Raw genomic sequence first — 10,977 nt, 5'->3', positions numbered from 1 at the left:
CTGAGTTAGCACAACGCTTTTCTCATTCACAGAAGGAGAAGTGAGTCAGGGATTTTCAATTTTCTAAAGGAGCTGAGAATGTCCCCAGCCACAGCCTGGGACAGCCCTTCCTTCCCCTGCGGTGGGGGCACAGAAAGCTCTGGGAGTGCTGGTCCTGCTTCTAGACCGGGAGGTTCGTTTTGCCTTCAGGAGGTTTCAGCCCTTTGCTCACTCCGTTCTCGAGTTCCTGCTGTGAAATAGAAGTGTGGTATCTGGCAGGGAGTCCCTTAATATTGCCTCTGTAAGTGAATGACTGTGACTGAAGTTGGCTACAAGGAAGCTTTTTGAAATAGTGGTCTTGGTCTGGATAGGAGGTGAGGGCGCACCAGTAAGCAAGGGAGTGCAGTGCTCAATTACATCTGGCCTTCGCTGAAGGCTTTCCATGCCAAAACAGACCTGGCTGGGAGCCCCCAGCTTGTGTCGAGTCCTTGCTCGGAGGAGCTGTGTTGTGGGTTGCTTGTTATCCTTCCTGAGCAACGTGTGTGCTGGGCTGGCAAGCGGGACCTGCTCTGCTCCCACACCAACCTCTGTTTATGTTTTTCATTTCATCTGATCCAGTTGGGCTGGCTGAGTCACTTCCCCGGGGGCCTGCTGGTAGCAGGGCTCAGAGGAGGGCTGAGAGTCAGCCCAGACAGATTCTGGGTACCACAAGGAGGTTGGGAGGAACTGTTCTAATAGAGGCAGAATTGAGACATGGTTGTGTTTGTTTGACCTCTGTTGCATCCCAACCTTTTCCTGGCTTGCGCTGCACGTGGAGAAGGTGAAGATCTCCTGCCTTTAAGATCTGGTGCCAAGGCAGAGCCTCCAGAGTTGCTTAGTGCAGGGCCATCTCCTCTGAGCCACTCACGGCACCATTCAGAATTCACGCCTAATCCAGCTCACTTCAGGCTGCTTGCAGGACAGCAGTCACTGTGCCAGGGCTGGGGCACTGCAGCCTCTCAGGCGGTGCTGGCTGTTTTCCAGAAGCAGCTCTCAGGGTCAGCATTGCCCTGGGAAACAATGAACAGCTTTTGGATCCTGCAGCCTGAAAACAGGATCCCTAACACAACACTAACACAGGATCCCTAACACAACACCACAGCAAGCGCAGTGGGGTGCTTGCTCTGAAAAAGTCTTTAGCCCCTGAGCCCGGTGCAGCCCTGAGTTTGCTGTCTCAGCATTTAGGGGAGTGCAAGCAAGATGGGGAAGAGAAGGGTGAACATGCCAGCTGTGTCAGGACACAGCAAGGGTGGCTGCCCCTGAAAGGGCAGGGACCTCCCCAGCCAGAGATCAGCCACTCAGTACCTGGTCAGTGCCCAGTGGGGGCAACCAGGGCCAGGCATAGCCCTATGATCTACAGGCAGGACCACGGTGATGGGTCAGGGCTGAGGTCCACCTAGGACATCAACCAACAGGGGAAGGTTCAGATCAACAGTGCCCATAGCTAGCCTAGCATGAGCATAAGCTAAGCTGGAAACCAGCACTCCTACAACATTGCTTAACAGGAACTAAAAGCCCCAAGCTGAGCTTAAATAGAGCCCCTGGGCCTATGGACAAGTGGTGGAGGCTCCAGGTCAGGGTGGTTAGGGCCACTAAGGTTTATCAGTGCCGCCAGGCCCCTGACAACTGTTGGTCTGTGGTGGAGTTGGTAGGTAGGTGGGTTTGAGACTATGGCTACTGAGATGTATGTGCCATGTATCAGGAGTCATGGACAGTTTCCAGCTATGAAATGCTCAGACTGTTCTCTTTCTTCTCCATAGGTTGATTGCAGATGCAGAAAGAGCATCAGGGACTGTTACTGCATTGTAGAGGTGTATGCTGAGATACAGCTTTACACCATCAGGATGTCCAGTGGCGCTAGCAACCTAGGACTACACCAATGGTAAGGATCCCAAGCCAGTACTGTTTTTGTGCTCATGTCTGTAAAGTTTTCTTATATGCAGAGTGGCTGTGATATGGCTGTACAGCACTGCAGTACAGCGCTTGGTGGTTTTATCTACTGTAGCTTAGCAGTGAAGGGACAACTCAAAGCAGGCAAGCTTGAAGGACCAGAGCTTTGTTCTGCTCTGCTCAGTCAAGGGTTGCAGTAAGCTTTCTGGTGGCATATGCTTTGCCTAAGGCGGGTCTGCATTTTTCTTGAGAGGTGTCTGTAAGTCTCCTTTTTAAGCTTCAGCTAGATGCATATTTCTAGTTGAGTCCTAATACTGTAAACTGGTCTGAAGCTTCCTGAGATGGCCCTGATGTCAGGGAGATCCCTTAAGACCAGGGGAACTCACCTTGCTAGTCAAGCAGTAGGATGAGGGCAGAGCTTGGGCTAAAAACTTCCTGCTATAAGCTTGGATAACTGCCAGCTTCTAGATTTTAAAGAGGATGTGGGAAAGATTATCACAACTGCTCCTGTAAGGCCAACCAATTCTCTTAATTTATCTTCTAAAAGGAAATAAAAAGGGCTGTGGTCCTCCTGTTCATGTGCAAGTCTACTGGTGTGTGTAAGTGCTGTGAGTTCAGTGGTAAGCCTGGTGGAGAGAGGACATGAAAGATGGGGAAATGGAGCTGACAAGCACTTATGTTAACCCAGCTGGCATGGTTTCAGCATATGTCCTGTTAGCTCCATGGCACAGTGGGTGCCTGGTGTCATTCAGGCAGCCCCAGCTCCTGGCCTAAACAGGGTGCCCCTTGCAAGATCAATGAGGTGAGCTTGGAGGTGCTTCCCTTTCAAGGGAGAACTGCATCTGTCATGACTCACCAGGCAGGTGCCATCACTTCTGTTGTAAGACATTGTTTTGGACAAAGTGTGTCTGAAGCTACCTGTTCCCAGAAGCAGCGCTGGGCTGTGACACCCGCGGTGCTTGCGGGGAAGCTGGGCGAGTGTATTGCACAGGTACCTTCAACACGCAGGGGACACTGGTCAGCCCTGTGGCTCTCCTGTTATCCCAGTGACCACTGACGTCCTGTGAGGGAAAGCAGGGCTCCTGTGTCAGGCCTTGAGCTGATCTGTGGTGACGAGAGACCAAGCTGAGCCCTGGGGGGAGGAAGCAGATTAGCTTACAACAACTGCTGCTGCAGCTTTCTTGTATCTTCCTTGGAAACATATGGTGCTGGCTGCTCTCAGAGCCAGGGCATGGCCTCGGGTCTGCTCCTGCTGGCATCTTCATCCTCACGAACATCCCCCTGAAGCGAACAGAGACTTCAGCCAGCTCCACTGCTGCGAGGCAGTGCTGGTGCCTAGCTGTACTTTTGAAGAGCCTAGAGGAGTAGTTTGGTCTTGACCTCATCCTTTGGGAAGTTGGGGTGAGGTTTAGGGAATTGGGGCCTGAACGGAGGGGAGTCTTGTGGTTAGAAGAGCTGACCTCAAGTCAGGAATCCCAGGCTCTGGTTCCCAGAGGTGCTCCTGATTTGCTGGCTGATCTTGGGCAAGTCTTCCCCACCCATGCCTCTTGACTTTTCCCTTGCATTGAAAATGCAGTTATTTCCGTGTCAAAGGTGTATTAAGAGGCTGGCTGAGTTTCCTCAAGCCTGCTGGGGTCCCCGGAGGCTGGTGCTGTGGGAGGGTACAACTTATTTTTGGGAGACTGATATGGTGCCAAGCCAACACTAACCTGCTGTCCTAAGATCTATCACCTCTTACGATGGCTTGGCACCTTGCTGGTTAAACACCTTTAGCTTTGCGAAGACTGGGGGCATTTCCTTTACAGTTTTCTACTAGTCTCAAGTGGGGCAAGAGACAAGGTCTTTTCAAGGACACCAGTAGCTCTGCAATGTTCACTCCTTAAGATGTGAGAGCTGGGTGCATGCAGCACCCCAGAAGTTGAGTAAAGTCTCTCAACACTGTTTTTCCTTGGACTCTCACCAGGTTCTTTCAAAGGATCTGGCTCCATATTGTCTCTGGCTGCAGGATAAGTCTGACACCCTCCATCACTCTCAGGGTTGGAGTGGACCACTGCTGGACTTCTTGGTTGCATGGGAGAAGGTGTTGAGCTCACAGGGCAAACTCTGCCCTCAGTGAGTGCTGAGATTGCACAATGCCACCAGGAGCCACTCTTAAGCTGGTGAAACAGGAACCCGTGATGCCTTCTGTTCAGCTCTTCCCTGTATGTGCCACCTTCCCCTTTCTCTTATTGAGAAGAGAATCTGACTATACAGTCAGGGCTAAAAAAAAAAAAAAAAAAAAAACAAAGAAGTAAAGCAAGGCCAAGTTGTGCAAGTCAGGGTTGGAAGAGAAACATGCATGAGGAGCTCCTAGCTACACACCAGTGCAGGGCTGTTCTGCAGCATTCCCCTCATGAATCCACTGCTTCCAAGCTTTCAGCATGTCCTTTGTATGTATCTCCACATATCTCCATGGTGGCAGGTTTTGCTCAGTTTCCTTGCTATGCTTGTAATTAACTGACCTTTTAGAGTTTCCCACACCTTTCATACAATTCTGTATGTGACCACATTCCCCCTCTGCTGGGTCAGGCTGTGTGCCTGGGGCTTGCTGTCTCTTTTCTGCATAAGATACTCCCTGTATTCATTGCTTTTACTCCTCCTGTGAATCTTGAGGCTGAAGGGGGGGAAGGGATCACATCTTACTGATGCAGAGATTAGCTGGAGAGCAGCTCCAGAGATCTGTGCTGCAGAACAAGCCATGTCCCGGGAGGCTACACCAGAGCACTAGTGGTTTGGGTTGTTTCAGACTAAATTTGTCTCTTCGGTGCAGTGACTCACCACGGTGAGGTGGATCTGATCAGTGACCTGCTGGCACCCAGAAAGCTCCATCCTCAGTGGAGAGCACACCCCACCAGCCTCTTGCTTTCCTTCAAGATCATCTTTTCCCTGAGCATCTTTTTACCAAGAGGTACTCCCACACAATTGTTCCCCTAACTGCTGTGTAGGGAGATTATTTATGGCTCAAGCTGTGCTGAGGCCCCACCTCCCATGTCCCCAGAACAGGCTTTACCATGCTGACATTTCTGCCTTCATCCTGACTGAGCAATGCTGGTGCGGGGGAAAGCCCGCTCGCTGCATGGGTGCTGCCCGGGCCTGGGACAGGCTCAGGGGATTTCTGCAACAGCAGTTCTTCCTGGGGTGTTATGGAAATATTTTGTTACAGCTCACTCTGAGGCCCAGCACACAGCTTTCGCTACCACCTCTCTGCCTCTGCTCTTCCAAGCCCGTGTCCCTTCTGTGGGAGGGAGCAGCCCCAGGTAGGGAGCTGGGACACTGGGGATGGCACCGGCACTTGGGCAGGCAGCAGCTATCCCTCGCATAGGCTGTAGGCTGCACTGGCTCTTCTCTCTGGTAAGACATCTTGCAGTCTGTGTCCTCTTCCAGAGTGCCTTTCACCCTGAAAAATCCTGCCATGGTCCCATGTGCCCACCCCATGCAAGGGAGCTGCAACAGGCACAGGACGGTACGGGTGTGCTCCCCCCTGGCCCAGGCCTGGGCAGAAGCCTGAGGTTTGGGCAGGGGGGTCAGGCAGGACCTCCAGCACTGCCTTTTTGCCCTGAGTAAGCTGTAAAGCAGCATTTGTATAACAGACTGTTAAGGAAGGGTATTTTCACCATTTGTCCTTAACCACCAGCCTGGTGGAATAATAGATAAGTGCATCAGCCCATTAAAGACTTGGCTTATACTGCAGTGGCTTTTTTAATATACCGCTAGGATGTGGTTGGGTGTTGGCACTGGCGGCAGGAGGCATTAATTAGAGCCATGTAGTTAAGTCTAGGCCCTGAGGGAACACATGCAAGTTAATCGGTTGCCCCGGAGCTCTCAGTGCAGAGACAAGGGGAGTTCAGCTTCCCTTGCCCTCACTGGGACCCATCTCCTGCATGGCTGGAGCTGCTATTTCCATGATGCTTCCAGTGAGCTGGGTGAGGAGCACCCATCTGCTGTCCACACTTGCAGGGCTATGCTGTGCCCTGAGGCCAAAGCACAGCCCCACTGACTTTGGCAGCAGTGGGTTGGAGTATGGCCCTTATGCCCTTTGCAATGCCTGAAGCACAGGCTGTGCCGAAGGAAATGGCTCTGACAGCCCCCTGCACTCAGGGGAGCAGCCCGGAGGTGCGTCAGGGTGTTTGCTCCAAGTGGAGCTGCAGCTGCAGGAGAAGATGTCAGACCATGAGTGGTTGGGCTGGGAGAAGGAAAGTGGTGTCTGTGTGTGTCTTGCAAGAGCCAGTGGCCAAGGGGGCTCAAGGACCGCTCAGTGGGAAGAGCTGGCACAGAGAATGTGAGGATGCCACTGCCCTTGTCCTGCATCCGCTTGCTGCCATGAGAGCAAATGTGTTGTGAGGGCCAAGAAGTCATGAAGTTACCCACTGCAAAGCCAGGGAAACCTTGGTGCTTGCCATCAGACATTGTGCCTGCGTGGTCCAGCTGTGCCGCGTGCCTTTCTAGAGACAGCCAGGAGCAGTCTGTGTGCCTCAGGTCAGGCTGAGGATCAGCAGTGTGTGACTCTCCTGGAGCCAGCTGGGGAAGGAGCCCTTGTCTACCCCCTCCCCACCCAAATTTCATCTGGATCTGTACAGCTGCCAGGACAATATGACATCCCAGGTTGGTCTCTTCCAAGCAAGAAGTTACTCATTATACTGCCCTTGTGACACCCACACTCTTCTGGGCTCGGGAGAGAGTGGTGTGTTGCAGGTTTGTGAAGATGAGCAAGGGTGATGCTGGCAATGTTAGAAAGAAAACTCCTAGAAGCTGCCTGTGGTCAGGTTTGAGGAACTGGCAGAGACCAGGCGGCTGGAAGGGATGACATGGAACCGGGTGGACTCTCATGGAGGAAGGATGTGCTACGTGCAGGCAAGGACTGGAGGTGCTGAACTGCCCAAGTGACAGTAAAGAGGGTTCCCAGTGCATGGCACTCCTCGCACTCTAGCTAAGCCCACTGAATTGGGGCTGTGGGGTAGAGCATGGGGGATTTACCTGTCCCCTTCTCTGTCATCTGCCAGAGGGGTTCCCTGCTCCCTCCTGCCCCTTATTGGCTGGGGAGGGATTCACAGCAGGAGGCACAGGGGGAGCCAGGGCTAAATCCTCATCCAGGCTTATGTCAGTGCTGGCCCGACCCACGGATGTGGGCACACATCCTTCAGGAGTTACACGGCTGTGGGAAGGTGAGGGGGATATGGAACAGAGCGCGGTAGAGAGAGCAACAACTACTGTGGGAGAAACAGGCGTGGTTTGGAAGGAAATGTGTTTTCCATGGATGGCCTGGATCTCCAGCCAGGGTCGCAGGAGACGACCTCTCCCTTACCCCTTGCAGCTCTCAGCAGGGCTGCCTGCGGGCGCTGGGAAGGTGCAGGTATGCCTTGTTCTGGTACGGACACACTGGGAAGACTCTGAGCTCTTCCACTTGGTTAAATTTGTCACTCTGGCTGCAGCTTAGAGAAAAGCCTTCCCCCTCCCTGCCCTCCTGCCATCAAGAAGCTGCTGAAGGAATCAGGTCGTTGATCCCGCAACAGCGAGGCCCCTAATTAGCCCAGCTTCTCTGAGTCTGCCGGGAAAGCTGGCTGTGTGCGAGGCAGCTCAGGGACCTATGGTCCCCAGCGTGGGGGAGAGGGGCCCTGCGCAGGCAGGAGCCTGGAGAAGGAGGGAGAAAATGGCAGTGCTTCAATGCATCAAATATGAAAAGAGCCTGCCGAGCCTGCTGCTTTCTCCCCACGTCCCCATGCCTGGGAGGGGAGCAGGGGACACACTTTCTGGGTGACAGCAAGGGCATGTGGGCATGGAGCTGGGCTCGCTGCAGGCAGGGAAAGCAGCAAGGAGGGGCAGCTCTCCCCAAATTCCTCTTGCAGGCATGGCGTACACGTGAGGCCCTGGCTCCCCTGAGCCTCTCCTTTCATACACATTTAATAACGATTGCTGGGCTGGGTAATAAAGTGCTGTTTAATAGCAAATCGATCTGGCAGCCTGGGCGGGCAGGGAGTGCTGGCTGCCAGCCCCGGCGCCTGCCGTGTGCAGATACAGCACGGTGGCCGGGGGCCCTGCCACAGCACCCCTTGCCTTGCCACACTGGCTCTGCTCGTACCCGCCTCCGGTGCCGGCAGAGCCCCCACGCCTGGGCAGGGCGCAAGGAAGGGTTTTTTCCTCTTGTAGCGTGAAGTGGTTTCCTGAGACTGGGGTGGCATTTCCCATCCTTTGCGTGGCTGGTGGCACAGTGGTGTCAGGTCCATGGTAGTCTGGAACCTAGCACCTGTGGCCACAGTGTGCCTAGGGTGAGGCTCCCCCTGAGAGGAGAGTCCCCAGCACAGGGCCTGTGCCCCAGGGCAAGGGCCATTAGCCTGCGGGGGGGTGGCTGGTGGCCCAGGCCACATGGCAGCTTTTGTCTTCTTGTCCTCGTGGACAAGCGGTGGGGTACGGGGTGGGGTGTGGGGCAGCCTGTGCCCTGCAGCACAGGGCACAACACCCAGAGCTGTGCATTCTCACGCACAAGGACATGTGCCTGCAGTCACACCGGAACGTGCACGCTGCTGAGCAGGGACACGCCATGATGTGCACGCTGATGAACGGAGGTGCGCACACCAGGACACGGGGGTGCGCACACCGGCACAGGGACGTGGGCGGTGTTACCTGGGACATGCACAGCGGCATACGGGGTTGCGCCCGCCGGTGCATGGGGCCAGGTTCACACTGGCGCGCGGGGGTGTGCACACCGGGACACCAGCACCTGCACGGTGCTACACCGGGGCATACACAGGGGGACATGGGGACGTGCACGGTGCTACACCGGGACACGCCCGCCCGCCTGCACATGGAGAGATGCACCCCGGGGCCGATGTGGGTCGGGCCGCTCCCCGCTCCGCGTGTCCCGGTGCCGGTGCCACCGGGCGGGGCGGGGCGCGGCGCCTGGCGAGAGTTTCCCATTGGCTGTTGGGGCTGTCAGCGGGGCGGAGTGACAGGCCCGGGCCGGGATTAGCGCCGCGGGGCGCGTCGGGCAGGGACCGGTAGCACCGTACCGTACCGCACTGTACCGCACCGCACCGCACCGTACCACGCCGCCCCGCGCCCGACAGGGCGGACCGTGCCGTGCCGTGCCGTGTCGTGCCGTGCCGTGCCGTGCCGGCGGCAGCGCGGAGTAGCGGCGCGCAGGATGCGGCGGCGGCACTGCCGGTAAGGCGCGGGGAGCGGAGCGGGGCGCGGTGGGGGCCGGAGGCCGGAGCGGGGGAGCGGGGAAAGTTGCAGCAGTTGTTGCGGGGCCGGGGCGGCTCTGCGCCCTCCCGGCAGCGGTGGCCGGCGGGCGGCGGCACCGCGCTGCGCTGGCACCGGTGGATGCCCGGCGGGGCCGGGACCCGCCCGTCGCTGCTGCGGAGCGGTGCCGGTGCGGCGGGACGGGCGCGGGGCCCCTGCCCGGGCAGGGGGAGCCCGGCCGAGAAGCGGCGGGCGGCTCCGGGGGGGGAGCGGGCGGGCGGGCGGGCGGTTCCGCCGGCCCCCCTGGCCGGGGGGGCTCCCTGCTCATCCGGATGGATGTCACATCCACTCAGGGCTGATCCCGCCGAGACGGGAGGTGCCGGGCGAGGGAGGCCGGGCTCGGAGGGCCGGGGAGGGAAGGACAGGCTCAGCCCCATCTTGGAGGAGGGGCACGTCCCCCGCCCCGACACCCCCTCGGGAAGGGGTCCCCTGTTCGTCCCACAGCCCTAGGGCCGCCAGGTACCCCTCCTCGGTCACCACTGCATCCCCGAAACTGCTCTGTGTCCCTCCAGAGTGCAGAGGCACCTCCTGTGCCCCAGCTCCGTCAGATGGCCCGGCACCCACAGCCTGGTTTCCCCCATTCCCTGCCACCGCTTCTGACAGCGGTAGCATGTCCGGCACACAAATACAGCCCGTCGTGTGAATTCAGCCCCCACCTCTGCACCTCTTGCTTCCCTCCCATCCCTGTCCTGTTCTTTGCCCGTTCCCCTTGCATTCTTCCCCAGCTCCTGCGCGTTGTCCCCACACACCCCCGGCGTGGGTGTGCTCTTCCCCCGCAGCGTAAGCAGTTCCTGCTGTCTGCTGCCTTCACCCCGCATCGCCCCGCTCAGCCAGGCAAGCGCCTGCACGGGGAGTAACCATCCCCTGTTGCACCGGTACAGCTCAAAGCAAGGGCCGGGAAAAATCCCTGGACGTCCTTTGGCTGCTAAGAGGGGACAGCCAGTTTCTTTTATGTATGAGAGCAAGTTTCTTTTATGTATGAGATGTTTTATTGAACAAATGAAATCCCCCATTGATGTGCAGCTCCCGGATATCACACTGCAGCTCTCTTTGAACGTGTGCCCTGGGCTGCCCGGTCAGCCTCCCCGTAAGCTTTCTTTTGCAGGACTTCTCCTGCCTTCAGGCAGTGGGACCAGCAAGGCCCCCTCCAGCCCACTGGTGCCTTACAGCCCAACCCATTCATCACAGTGATTTAAAGAGCATCAATTTGATTCACTATTTAAATCGTCAAGCAGGAAGCCTTAGCTCCATCATTGATTTTTCATCTGTCACATTTGTGCTTTTTACCTTTCATTATTAAAGGAAAGCTCACTCCGCTAGATGGTGTAGCCATCCGACTTCGGTGGCTCGCAGGCGGGCATGGCCTTTACTCTGAATTTGATAATTCTCCTTTGATAACTGGGAGGACACACTGTGCTTATCCCATTTATTTTAACAATAACTCACATGTATTGAGATAGGCTGGTTTTCATAGATTTGTTATGTTACAGTGAATGCCAACTATTTCTAGTGATAACTTTTTTCCTTGGCGTGTGTGTCAGTCTGCGTTGAGATAAAAAGTGGAATTTCATTTGAAATATATAACCCCCACATCTTTATTATTTACCAGTTAACTCCAGCAACCTTGAATGTGAACACAACCAAAACAGGGAAAGAAGATTGTAAAAACACTAACTGACATATTAAACAGGAGAGTGGTTTTTTGTGGTGAGTGAATTACAGATTCCTCCTGCTCAGCAGGAGCCAGATTTTTTAGCAGTGTGATAGTGCAGATAGATGGGTGCATGCCCCACA

This window comes from Calonectris borealis, chromosome 7 (genome assembly GCF_964195595.1).
Source record: "Calonectris borealis chromosome 7, bCalBor7.hap1.2, whole genome shotgun sequence".
In the NCBI taxonomy this organism is placed as follows: Eukaryota; Metazoa; Chordata; class Aves; order Procellariiformes; family Procellariidae; genus Calonectris; species Calonectris borealis.
Note: the sequence above shows the minus strand (reverse complement) of the source record.